The sequence below is a fragment of the Dama dama genome, chromosome 8 (genome assembly GCF_033118175.1).
Source record: "Dama dama isolate Ldn47 chromosome 8, ASM3311817v1, whole genome shotgun sequence".
Classification (NCBI taxonomy): Eukaryota; Metazoa; Chordata; class Mammalia; order Artiodactyla; family Cervidae; genus Dama; species Dama dama.
Window position 1 is genome coordinate 8,612,487 of NC_083688.1, and position 14,119 is coordinate 8,626,605.

Genomic DNA, 14,119 nt, shown 5'->3' on the forward strand with positions numbered 1-14,119 from the left:
AGTGGGTGGGGAGTTCAACCCCAAGACAGTACCAAAGAGCCACTGTCTTGGAAAGCATCTGAGAAAGTCCCTAATGGATTTCTTACTCAGTCAGCATCACCTGGAATTTTGACACTTGCCTTTTCCTGAGCTTAGGAACATGGGCATCCACAGATCTTCCCAGATGTGACATAGCCAATGTACGTTGCCACGCAGGAGTCCAGGGCCTGCTGAACTGAGTTGTCACGCAGTACTAAGCAAGGGGGGGCTGGTGGGGTGAAGGTTATGCTGCCCCCACAAGATAGCACCTGTCCTGGTCAACTATAACAAAAATACTACAGAGTGGGTGGCTTAAAGAACAAACATTTCTTTTGCACGATTCTGGAGGCTGGAAAGTCCAGGATCAAGGTGCTGGCAGATTAATTGTCTCCTTGTGGGCCAGCTTCCTGATTCATAAAAAACTGTCTTCTCACTGTGTCTTCACAGGGTGAAAGGGGCAAGAGAGCTCTCTGAATTCCCTTTTATAAGTCACCAATCCCATTTATGAGGGCTCTATCCTCTTTACCTAAAAACCTCCTCCCAAAGGCCTGACCTCCTAATACCATCATGCTGGGTGTTAGGATTTCAACATATGATATTCGGGGAGGCACAAAAGGCTTGTATTATAGATGTATTTTCTCCTCTCAAAGAGGAAGGACACTTAGGGACCTGATGCAGCGTGTAGAGGAGGTAACCAAAGATCAAGCAGGCTGATTGAGTTTAGAAAAGTCCAATAGGACCACCTTTTTAATACGGCAGTCATAACAGTAGCAACTTCAATGTCTGTGTGTTGGCATATAGTAGGTGCTCAATAAAGTATTGGTGCTTCCCTGGTGGCTCAGAGGTTAAAGCGTCTGCTTGCAATGCGGGAGACCTGGGTTCAATCCCTGGGTCGGGAAGATCCCCTAGAGAAGGAAATGGCAATCCACTCCAGTATTCTTGCCTGGAGAATCCCATGGATGGAGGAGCCTGGTGGGCTACAGTCCACGGGGTCACAAAGAGTCGGACACGACTGAGTGACTTCACTTCAATAAAGTATTAAGAAGCAGTGAGTGAGTCCCATGGAAAGGAACAGTACTGGATCAAACTTAACACTCTAGGGGCTCACAGATAGTTCTTGTCCACCCTACCCATCCAGATCTGAAGCCCATGCTCTTCACCACAGATCTGGAGGGCTGTTTAATTGTGTCAGTCGACCAGACGTGGTTGCTGCCTTGCCCTCTTGGTTGCAGTAAATGTTGTTTCAAGTATGAGAGCCTGGGATTTGGTGGGGGAGGAGGGAGTGTGGGGAGGTGGTGGAGAAAGTGCATAGAGTTCCAGTTGCTTCACATCCTCACCAGTACTTCATATTGTCTCTCTCTCTCGCTCTCTCTGGCTGCACTGGGTCTTCATTGCTGAGTGCAAGTTTTCTCTAGTTGCTGCGCGTGAGGGCTTCTCTCTAGTTGCAGTGTGTGGGCCTCTCCTCTCGATGGCTTCTCTTGTTGCAGAGGATGGGCTCTAGAGCCCACAGGCTTCAGTTAGTCGCAGCGTGTGTGCCCAGCAGTTGTGGCAGAGGGCTCTAGAGCTTGGGCTCAGTAGTTTTGGCACACAGACTTAGTTGCCACATGGCATGTGGAATCTTCCTGGACCAAGAGTCAAACCTGTGTCCCCTGCATTGGCAGGTGGAATCTTAGCCACTGGGCCACAAGGGAAGTCCCTTGTCAATCTTTTTATTGTCAGCCCTTCTTGGGATGGGTCAGGGAGACATTTTTGTCTTTGAATTCTTGAAATATATTTATTCATTCTGTACTTTTGTTCAGTCCTTCCTCTAGGCTAAGCACAAGAGAAAATAAAGAATAATAATGTCATGATCTGTGCTGCCCCAGGCTTGCATCAGACAACCACGTGTGAGTCTAGCCACTTTCCAGCTTTATTAACCTTGGATGAATTCATCTCCCTGAGCCTCAGTTTCCTCATCTGTAGGAGGGGGTTGGTATCTCAAAGAAGTGTGACAAGTAATATCAGTGACATGTAGAAGGCCTGCAAGGTGCTCGATGACTGTTAGCTGTGGTTATTGTTATCCATGCATTTTGCCTGCTGGCTGACGCATGGTAGCAGGTGCCAGAGGTTTAAGAAGAAATATGAAAGGAGAATTTAATAATAATAACTTACATTTATTGAACACTTACTGTGTGCCAAATGCTGTTCTAAGTTCCTTTTATAAATTACTATTGACATTAAAAGTCCTATTGATTTCCATAATTTTTTACAAATTGGGGAAAGGCCTCTGTGGTTGATTTTCATGGCAGTACACATGGTTACAATGTGTGGGAACCTAACGGCTTCCTGGGAGTATGAGTCCAGAACCTCAGAGGTAGTGAGATGGGAACTAATGACATGTACTTTGCCTCTTTATGGCTGCTGGGTGATCTTCATGTGCCTGCCCCTGCCCTTTGTTCAGAACCTGAGGGCTGATGACTTAGAAAGATGAAAAGAAATGGATACTTAAAGAAAGACCCGTGTTCGGCGTAGTCACTGGCAGACGTGATTTTCGGAAAGTTCTCTCCCCTTTCTGGGCTTCAGGGTGTCCACTTAATTTGTAATGCCGAGCTTCGTGTACCAATCAGCTATTGCTATATAACAGACCATCCTGAAACTTAGTGATTTAAAACAAAACTATTTATTATTTCTCACCAGTCTGTGGGTCTTAGCTAGGCTAACTCATGAACCTGTAGTCAGTTGCTAAGTCACTTGGGAGCCCTTTGGTCTCAGATGGACTTGGTTGGATTACCTAACTTTGCTGCATATGGACCTGGACTTCTTCTCTTGATGGAGACAGGTGTCCAAAAGAAAGGTGGAAGCATGCATATTCCCCTTAAGACCCAGGCTTAGAAGGTACGCCATTACTTCCTTCATATTCTGTTGGCTAAGCAAGTTAGAAGGCCAGCCTGGACAAAGGTGTGAGGAGGTGGACTGAAATCATCTAAGTCACATTACCAAAGACATGGGTGCAGGGAAGGGCGAAGAATTGGGAATGTTTTTGCAGTCCACCACACTCAGATTTCTCCCTGTTCTAAAGTCTCTAAAATCAAATAGTGCATGGATCAGAGTGAGAGGAGGAAGCCAGTTCCCATCATCTCAGGCCAAGGACTAGATCTGCCTTTCCTGGATTTGGGGTGAATTGCCCAGGTACCCAGTCAGTGTTGGTGCTGAGCTCCGCTCCAGCTGGACAGACCCTAAGGACATGTTCTTACTCAGTCACTCACTCTGCATTTAGTGAGCCCCACTGTGTTCCAGGTACTGAGCCAAGCCCTGAGGAGGTAGACTAGCCTCTGTTTTCAAGGCATCCATCCTCAGTCCTTTAGGATAACAGATGCATGGAACATTATAACATAGCACGCAGGTGTTTATAGGGTCATGGAGAAGGTACCCCTGGGCTTGTTTTAAAACAATACCAGTGACCTCCACACAGTTTGGGCTTCCTTCAGCAGATCCAGGGGCTTGTTTTCAGACCACATATGAGTCAGGAAGGCTTAGGACTGACAGTTCCACTTAAACTCCATGGCTCCAGAGTTAGACAGCCCCATTGAAACCCCTCTGGCACTGGGCGGCCAGGAAATGGAAAATAGAACAAGGTGTTCAGAGTGAGCGTGGGAATTCGATTAGACTCCTCCTGTGCTCTAGGACTGTCTCTGTCTGCTATTTGCAGCCATAAAACAAAGCTACAGGTTACCCATGCACTTGTGAGCAGCTGGGGCCTCAGAGGGAGTTATGTAAACCTTCACGCTTCCTACAAGCCCCTCCTCAAATAGACACCCAGCTGGCATTTTCCCTTAAATATCACTCATTATTTTTAAAGGGGGAAAATGTTGGTGGCATTGAAATAGATCACACTTTAAAATGCAGAGTAGCAGAGAGACCGTTCAAATTATTCTCTTAATAGAGTTCTTCAGAGTGAGGAAGTGACGAGGGAACATAATCGCTCCTTTTGTCGTTTGAGCAAAATCTAAGAACTGCAATCCATTTGTCTGCAAATGTGTCTCTTTGGTACAAATTGCAGCAAGCAATCTATTCCCAGGGTAAATGGTCTTTAATTAAAGTCAGTCTCAGTGAGGGTGAGGGGTAGGGGAGGGTTGTTTGAAGCCCAAACTAACATAAATCTCCTTCTCTTCAAAAACATATTTAAAAAAAACAATTAATTTTTTTTAAATTACATTTTCCCCTTTACTTGATAATTAGGAAAAGCTTTGTTTATAAATGAGACTACTCTTGCTCTTATTCATGAATAAAAATTTTGGTAGTGAGGGCTCTGAAAAGCAACAGGAAAAATTTCTGTAGCAATCCTGGTAAAAAACACATCCTCAAGCATTGATTTTTGTAGCTGAAGTACATTATGTGTTTTGCATGAGCTTTTGAAAGCTTTGATAAATGAGGTGGCTCAGAAAGCAGATAAAAAAAATGGGAGGAAATTATACCGATCTGAAGGAAGATAAATGTCCACTAATTCCCAGATTAACATTTTAGACTCCTGTGTTTTTATAGGGGAATTTTTGCAATGCTGATAACATGAGATTGGTTTACAATGTCACATACCAGGTAGAATCAACAAGGCCTTGTTTGAGTTCTCAGAGTCAGCTATGCTTGAAAGGAAGTAGAGTTAATGCAGCAACCTGGTGTGCCCTGGCCCCCTTTTTAGATGGCAGCCCTGCTCCCAAGATGACATATTTTAAAGGTGACATTGATCCTTAAGGTCAATTGTTAGTATGCACTCTCTGGGTTGTACGAGATAAAGACTGAAGCCCATTTGGTTTAACCCCCAGGGACGTTTACTAGATCACTTAGTTTAAATCACTGGGATTGGATGGACTTCAGGCAATGCTTGATCCAGGCATCAAGTGAAGTCACCAAGGCTCCATTCCCCTTCTGTCTCTGTGTTCTGCTTTCTCTCAGTTGGCTTTATCCTCAGATTGGCTGTTCCTTAATGATAGCAATTTGGCTACAGCTACTTTATCTTACATCCACTCAGTTTGTGTGTGGTATAAAAGAGCCACTTTTTTTATTGCTCACTTGAAGTCCCAAGATTAGCTCTAACAAGCTTTAATGGGGCCCATGGCTCTGTCTGTCCCTAACATATCCTTAGGTACAAAGGGCTGAAAGGTATGGGTTGGCTGGGGTCTAGATCACTCATTCCCATTGCCGGGGGTCTAGACAGTCTCACTCCATGAAGAGCGACATGAACTAGAAGTGAGAGAGAAGAGGAGGGATCCCTGAAAGCAACTTGGGGACCTGTTAACCAAAAACATGGGCAAATTCTGGCTGTGAAACCTCAGATTTCTGCAACATCAACCTTTCATTCTTTCCTTCAGCAAATACCTGAGATCCCACAACAAGTCTTCTGGAACTAGGTGCAAGGGTTATGGGAGTGTTGAGGGGGCCTCAAGCCCTGTCCTCGGGAAGCAAACACGTAGTCTATCTTGTGTATATTAGTCTACTTGGGGTGCCGAAACAAAATACCACCGATCGGATGTCTTTATTGTCTGAGCCAGCAGGGAAGTTAGGTCGGATGTCTTAAGCAACAGAAATTTATTTCCAAATGCTCTGAAGGCTGGTAAGTCCAGGATCAAAGTGCTGCCAAGGGGGGTTTCATTCTGAGGCATCTTCTCTTGGTTTGTAGGCACCCACCATCCTCCTGTGTGCTTACCTCTCATGACTTCTTTGTGGACTTACGGAACAAGAGCAAGAGAGATAGGGGAGAGAGAGAATGCACAAGCTCTCTATAGGAGTTCTAATCCCATCAGACAGTTCCACCCTCATGACCTCATCTAACCCTCATTACTTCCTGAAAGCCTCATTTCCAGACACCATCACATTGAGGGGTAGGGTTTTGACAAGAATTTTGGAGACACACAAGCATTCAGTCAACAAGTGTTGTCCAAGGTGGCTGCTCTGGCTCCAGTCATCATGTCCACATTTCAGCCAGCGGTAAGAGAAAAGGGGGGGGGGGGGGGGAGAAGGAATGTCCCTTCACTTTAAACATACTTTCCAGAAGTTGCACACCCCACTTCTGCTTACATCCCCAAGTTACTTCCACTTATATCCCCCAAGTTACAATACAAGTTGGAACTTGCGTACATGCCTACACCTAGGTGCAAGGGAGGCTGGGAAATGTGGTCTTAATTCTTATGGCCATGTGCTCAGATAAAGTTGTGGTTTCTGTTTGTGTAGACATTAGGAGAGAATGCATATTAGGGGGGCACTAGCAATTTCAGCCATACCTACACGATTTGCTCTCCTTGACAGGTCACTGCTCTTTTCTTCCATATGTCTCTCAAGTTCATTTTTAAAAACCAAGGCTTATACTCTGCCTTCTCCATGAAATCTCCTTGATTTAAGCCCCAGTTGAATCAGTAACTCTCTTTTTTTACTTTCAAATCAACTACATTGGTGTATAATTTTTTACAATAAAATACACCCAATTTTAAGTGTACTTAAAAATTCAATTGTTAAGTGAAAGAACATGACATAAGAGTATACACTCTATGATTCTATTTATAAGAGAATAACAAAAATTCTCAAAATTCAATGCATTTTGAGAAGTGCTTTTAACCATCACCAAAATGACTATCCTCAACCAGTCAATCCTAAAGGAAATCAGTCCTGAATATTTATTGGAAGGACTGATGCTGAAGCTGAAGCTCCAATACTTTGGCCACCTGATGCAAAGAATTGATGCATTGGAAAAGACCCTGATGCTGGGAAAGACTGAAGGCAGGAGGAGAAAAGGACGACAGAGGATGAGATGGTTGGATGGCATCACCAACTCAATGCACTTGAGTTTAAGCAAACTCCGGGAGTTGGTGATAGACAAAGAAGCCTGGCATGCTGCAGTCCATGGGGTCACAAAGAGTTGGACACAACTGAGTGACTAAACTGAACTGAACTGAAAATCACGACACAGAATATTTTGTCCTCTGAAAGTTCTCTCACGCCCCTCTGCAGTTGATCCTTCTTCAACTTCTGGCCCAGACAATCACTGATCTGCTTCCTGGTTTAATTTGAACCTTGTAGAGTCTCTTATAAATAGAACCATAGAGTGTGTACTCTTGTGTCATGTTCTTTCACTTAACATTATGTTTTTAAGGTTCATCCGCATTGTTGTATGTATAGTTGTTTGCACTTCTTTATTGTTGAATAGTATTCCATTGTATGACTATTCCATAGTTGGTTTTTTCCATTCACCAATTGATGAATATTTGGGTTGTTTCCAATTTGGGGATATTACAAATAATGCTGTTTTGCATGTCATGTACAAGTTTTTGCATAGATGTGTGTATACCCAGGAGTGGAACTGTTGGGTCATGTATTAAGTATATGGTTAACTTTGTAAGGAGCTGCCAAACTTTTTTTCAAAGTGGATGTACCTTTCTTCATCCCCACCAGCAGTGTTTGAGACTTGCAGTTGTTCCCCATCCTCGTCCCTGTCTTTGGTTCTACTCTGGGAAATTTCCTCAAGTTTATCATCCAGCTCTTCTGTAGGGCTTTTATTTCTTCTGTCAGGCTATGTATTAATTTCCAAGAGTTGTTTTGCTTTGTGAATGTTCTTTTTTGAGCATCCTGTTCTTATCGCATGGGTGCAACATTTCCTTTTGTCTCTGTGAGGATATGATTATTTTTTTGTAGTTTCCTCCTTCCTGCAGAGTCTGTGTCCTCTCAATATACTTTTCCTGATCATTTGAGTGTATGTATGTCTGTTGCACATGTGAGTTTTCCCTAAAATGTTTAGGGACCCTTGGCTGTGTGCATGTTAAATGGGGGCCAGGAAAGAAGGTGGGTGGGGTTCCAGTGTGGTGAGTGGGTTTTATTGGCTGATACCTCACTGCAGGCTGAGGCAACAGGGAACTCTAGATAAAGGATTTTGCGTTCTGTGACTGCTCAGCATCTGCTGAGATGTTTCCATTCTTCTCTCTGAGAGTGGACTCCGGGCTTCTGTTTGCTGAGAGCCAGGTAGGCAGGAGGGCTGGGGGGCGAAGTGGGGCAGTGCTCTCAGGATGGTGTCCCCACCTCTGCCGGGTCTCCCATGGTCCAGAGACCCTCTATCTTACCCCCTCTCAAGACTCAACCGCTAGTTTTATGCTAGGATGAGAGGGAGACATTTTCTTGGCTGGCTAGATGTAGGAGAAAAGGGGTCTTTCCTCCTTTTAAGATGACTTTCAATAAATCCTTCTAGAGATGCCTGCTGTTGCCACCAATTCCAGGCCCTGTGAGGTTCTCTGGTATAGACCTGATGCATGTGCTTTCAGCATCTTGGCATAGATTCTGCTTTCCTGGCTTTGCTAATTTAGTGTTACACATCTCTCTCTTTAGCAGAGGCCAAGATTGTTGCTGTTGCCTCTCCTCTGTTTTGTCCTTCTAAAATGATATCTTTAAAAAAAATTTATACTGTTGTTTTAGTGGAGTTTCAGGGTAGGGATAGAAATAGAGGCTAATGTATTCATCCAACCCACTTTCCGTAACCATAATCCCTTGCTCTTCTAATTGCTTGGAACCTTCACACCATCGTCTATAAAATGGGGCAACTGATCCCTGTCCTGACAACCACCCAGGAGCCTTTGTAAAGATCAGATGAGTTTTTGTGTAAATATTGGGTCAGCCAAAAAGTTCATTCAATTTTAAATAAAAATAAAAGACATTTTTCATTTTCACCAAGAACTTTATTGAACAACATATTCACTAACTGAGTGAACTTTTTGGCCAACCCAGTATTTACTGGTCTAAGTAAGTGATGCTGACCTGAGGATAGAGAGGACCTTCTAGAGGCTGGGACTGGAGAATAGATCACCCCAGGCTGAAGAATAATCTAGCCCCACAAGGACAATGCATAACACACACTCACAAATCTCACTGGCATGTAACACTAAGTTTTCATTTAGCCTTGGAGCCTTCAGGGTTTAGCAGCTCCAGGTTGGGTCAGCTGAGTGACTCTGCTGATCTCAAGTAGGACAGCTGACTGTGAACTATCCTAGGAGACCCTTGGCTGGGACAACTGGTCAACTCAGCTCTGCTCCACAGGTCTTTCCTTTTCAGGGTCTAGTCCCAGGATGTTCTCACAGTGATGGCCATGCCAGTGTTTCTTCAAGCCTCTGCTTACATCACACTGGCTATCACCGGCTAAAGTTAGCCACATGCCTGAGCCCCGAATAAGAGGACAGGGCAGGAAAGCCCGCTCACAGGGCAGAGGGCATGGGTACAGGGACAAGTGAGAAACTAAGGCCAACAATGCAACCCTTGTCCCACGAGTGTCCAGGTGTGGTTCTGAAACAGAGCGCCCCTCCCTGCTTCAAGCTTTCTTTCCCTCAACCCAGAATACTTTACCTAAACCAGGAAGCTGGGGTCCTGCCACTCTGATTTTGCATTCAGTTGAAGGAGTCAGTCCTTTACATACTACTCAGAAGAAAGGCTCTCCATCTCTAAAACAATCAGAAATAATCTCTCCGATAGGAGAAATGCACTCCCCAGGCCTGGGCTGGGCTATAGATCGCAAGCAGCCGATTTAATCTGCTTAATTATTTGATTCAATCAGAAGTTAGCTTAATTATTTTCTTGCTTCTTACCTCCTTTGAATCCATTCTGGAAACTGATTATGTCTTTAACATTAGCCCAGAGATAAGCATTTCAATTGGGAAATGTAATTAGCCAAGGAAAATGAATGTGGGTGCTGCCTTTTGTCAAAGAGCCATTAAAACCCAACTCTGGTCAATACCAACAGTGGTATGAAGACAAAGGGCACAGTTTGTTCCTCTCATGACTGGAGAAGAAGGCCCAGCAGGAAGAGGGGAATTAGGCCTCTTGAGGTCTTAGGGAAGGAGGTTCATTCATTTATTCATTAGACATTTCCAGGCCAGTTCTGGGCTGATAACAGAGATGCAAAGATGAGTTGGCCACATCCCTTATCCCTAAAGAGTTCTCCTCGAGGAAAGGACCCACCTGTAATTGTGACATACACAGTACTGAAAATACAGAGGAAGGAGCCTCCTTCTGTAGCATTGCGGGGCGGGTAGTATCCAGCTGGGCCCTGAAACATGCGCTGGGGCTGCTCGGGCAGAGGAGAGTAGACTTGCCTTCTGGGTGGAGGGCCCAGCACGTGCCCAGGCACAGCGGCGTGAGAGCCCAGGAGCTGTTGCAGAGGCAGCTCACGGCAAGCCTGCCCAGCGTTGGTCAGAGCACGGGTGTGCCGGGCACCCTCGGGCCACCTCATCTCACCTTTCAGTGCCCCTCTCCCCTTCCCCACCCTCCTTCTCCACCCCACCTTGCCTTCCAGCAGGAGTTCTGGAAGGATTCTCCCAAAGTGTTTGCTTGAACAGAAGTGTAAGATGTATAGCAGTCTGAAAGCTGGAGGGTGGATCCAGGGCAACTGGGAACAACAGATGTGTGTTCAGAGCTGAGGAATAGGCAGGCGGAGGTTGGGGGCATTCTGGGCGGAAAGGACAGCCGGGGAGGAGGTTTGGCGGTCCAGTGTGCTGCCCTGAGAGTGACTGGAGCATGAAAGGAGAGGTGGGTAATGAGCTGCCCGGAGGGCGGAGGCTACATCACGGAGGGCCTTTTAGAAGGTAATTGGAGACCAGCTCATTGGCCTTGGCCTCCGGGATGGGGACTGCAGACACGCACTGCCTGGGCTGTCGCGGCTGCTCAGCCCCTCACCTGCAAGTCTCACTATTTCAAAAGCTCCACGTGCTCAGCGCAGTGGGTGCTGGTTTGCTGGGATCTCTGCCTGAGACTGAAGGCTGTCTGGCATGCGGCAGGGTGGAGAGGTTACCTGGCCAGGAGGCTCCTGCACCTGGGAGAGGGAGGGGGGACCCCCTGCTGCCAGGGCCAAGGAATCGAGGGGCCGCCACACCTGTGCCCACCTGGCCTCTATTCACTTTGACCCTCAGTCGTCCTTACAAGGAAAACTCAGCCAAGGGAGACTGTGAGCTAACAGAAGTTGCCAGGCCCTGCCTCACTCTGAGACACCCACCCAACCGTCTGCCAGATCCCACCCTATCTGATCCATGCCCACTCGGGTTTTTAATGGAGTGGTGACCAGCACGTGTGCATTTTATCTGCTGCTTTTTTGCTTGGTAGGATCTGGTAGCCTCCCTCTCTCACTGCCCTCCCCAGGTTGGGATCCTTCTCGCTGGTGAGGCAACTGGTATAGGGAGACAGCACCAATGTCATTGGTGTCATTGGCATTAAGGCTGTGGTTACTGCTTCCTTGCTGTGTGACGTTGGACAAGTTGCTTAACTTCTCTGAGCCTCCATAGATCACCAGGAAATGGAGATCATATGACCTCAGCTGGAGAACTGACAAAATGCTTAGTCTAGTGCTTGATATGTAGGACCTTCTAAGCAAGTGACTGAGGTTATTATGAGACGTTTGTGGGATGCAGCTCAGATCACTGCCTGGTGCATTAGCTGGTTACCTTGAGCACCAGTCGTTGAATCTCTGTGAGCTTCAGTTTCCTCCTCAGGGGAATAAGGGTAATGGTATTCCTCAGAGAGGATATAAGGTTCAGACAGGTTCATTATTGTGTGAAAAGACTGTGTAGATGGATGCCTTTTGTCCTTGTTGTTGCTTCTTCTCTGTCTCTCCATAGAGCCGAGCCCAGGGTGTTGATGGTCTTCACTCCATCAGGTGATCTGAGAGCTCTTCACATGCCTTCCACTAGCGCTGGCCAGTGGGCAGTGGGCAAAGGTGAGGGCACGGAAGGTGGAAAAGGTCAATGTCTGCACCCACCCACCTGAGCGCAGGGCCATGGGGCCATGTGGCCATGTGTACTGGATGAGGTGGCCTTGCCCCGACTTCAGGCTCCAGAGGCTGGGGGCGGGGCATTCTCCATCCCCACCTCCAATCTATGGGAGCGGAAACCCTGTCCGCAAAAGGACATGTAATGACCGGGATCCTGTTAAAGTTGTCTTTGGCCGGAGCCAGCTCAGCATGTCACAGACCGCTCAGGCCTTCCTCCTGTCTCCTCTGCGGGTCTCAGCATCAGTCCTGGGAGTGCAGGACGGCTTAGTAGCAGAGTGAAGTGTGAGCCTCGGCCACTAGCACGGGCTTCCGTCCTGAGCCCCTGCTCCTTGCAGGCTGGCTGGCAGAATGCTCAACTGAACAAGGCTCTTCAGTCTCCCAAGATAGCAAGCATGTGCCCTGAGCACAGAGCCTGCCAGGAGGACCTCAGAGAAGGATGCGGGGCTGTGCAGAGACATGACAAGGTTTTGATAACAGTGTCTACCTGACGTGTCTGAAAAATCAGATGTGCATCTTCCTGGCAGGGCATGCAATTTCCTGCTAATGAGCTGTGAGAGGCTGGAACAAGTTATCATCAGGGAGGCTGGGCTGACTGCTTCCCAGAGGAGCAGAAGCCAAGAGACAGAAGCCAGGCCCCAGCCCCCTCCCTCAGCCATTTGGGGAGCATCTCTGCCAAGGGGCAGAACTAAAGCCCGGAGGGAGGGTCTCCAGTCCGGGTCGGGATGTGCTGCTAGATCTGGACCCCCTGACCGGACCATCTCCAAGCCCTTGGCTGCAGTCCCCCTGCCGCAGCAGGGGTCATACAAAGTGCCCTCCCCTTCAGGCTCTTAGAGAGATTTGAAGCCACAAGAGCAGCAATGTGTTCCCTCACATCTGTCCGTATTAGCCCTTCACAACAATCCGCATTAGAGAAACTGTGGCTCAGAGAGGCAAAATGACATGCCCGCGGTCATGCTGTGTAATGGGTGTATTCATTTAAGGTAATGCGAGCTGCTGTAACAGATTAACCCAGAGATCATTGTATGGCTCGGGAGCAGACATTTATTTCTTGCTTGTGTAAAGTCAGATTGATGGCAGGAGGAGGGAGCTCCACTCATCATGGTCCCTCAGGGACAGGGTAATAGAGGCTCTATCATCTTCAGATTGTGACTCCCGAGGTCACCTCAGCCTCGGAGGATCCCACAGCAGGTTTCATGGACCAGGCTCAGTTTGTGTGTAAGTTACACACAAACTGTATTCCACCGGCCAGAACCGGATCAGAGGGCCCCACCTAAACAGAAGGGAGGTGGGAAGCGCAGTTCCTGACTGGATGGTGGTTCCCCCCCAGCAGCTCTGCCCTGAGGAGGGGAAGCATGACCACTGCTGGGCCTAATAGAGGGTGTTTTTCTTACATAAAGGCCAGGGACCCTGTATCAAGTTTGATGGGAGGTGGTCCCTGAGAATTCAACAAGTAACCAACATGCATTAAGACCTGGAAGAAGACACAGGATGCCCCTGGCCCTCTGAGGTCGCAAACACTGCCCCCGCCTTCGGTAAAGCCCAGACGCCCCAGCCTGGCAGTCACTGACCTTCACAGGAGGACTCCCTTGCAGCACTCCCCCCCTCGTCCTGATCCCCTGTGCTCCTCCCTGGCCAACCTCCCACCTCAGGGCCTTTGCATGTACTGTGCCCTCTGCCTGGAACATCCGTCCTCCACAGCTCCTCCCTGCAGACTCCTGTTTATCCCTCATGATCCCAATCAGAGGTCGCCTGGGAGGCTTCCTTCCGCAGAGTTAGCTGCTTTGCCAGCATTGACCAGAGAGCTCAGTGTGTACCAGGCACCATGTGAAAGGATTTATAGGAATGAGCTCAGTCGTAACCTCCTGAGCCTCTGAGCTGGCTATCCCTTCTTATAGATCAGGAACCCAAGACAGAGATTCAGGAACCTGCGTGAGGTCGCAGAGTGGGTGGCGAAGACGAATTCCAAACCCAGGGTCTGTACACTCACAGCTGAGACTTAACCACTGGGTCAACTTCCACCTTTTATTAGTCCCTGTCACAATGCATCACAATTATTTACTTACTTCATAGTTTGCTCTGAACTTGCTGTCTTTCTGAGAAAGCAGCTGCAGACTCCCTGAGGACAGAGGTCACAGCTGATCCATCCTGGTCTCTCCCTCACCATTGCCATCATGCTGAGGTCTGGGTGGCAATTTTCTCTCAAATAAATCCCTCATCCTCTGAGAACCAGAACCAGAAATTCTTCAGATTACCATCTGTCATAATACCCTGCCTGCTTGCCTGTCAGTTTTTGAAAGTTAACCTGAAACCATTTGAAAATGATCTGAGAGTCACAGC

The 14,119-nt window shown here is 47.4% G+C and overlaps 1 protein-coding gene across 2 annotated transcripts in view; it reads left to right on the forward strand.

Moving 5' to 3' along the window:
• Positions 1 to 14,119, forward strand: part of MAN1C1 (mannosidase alpha class 1C member 1) — a 149,658-nt gene that overhangs the window by 83,729 nt on the left and 51,810 nt on the right. The window contains exon 1 of one of the 2 annotated variants that reach the window (XM_061148247.1): positions 7,896 to 8,001. The exons of the other annotated variant lie outside the window; for it this stretch is intronic. The gene's annotated coding sequence lies outside the window, so the exon portion shown is untranslated. Of the gene's footprint in view, positions 1 to 7,895; positions 8,002 to 14,119 lie in introns of those variants that run through there. 2 annotated transcript variants of the gene reach the window in all.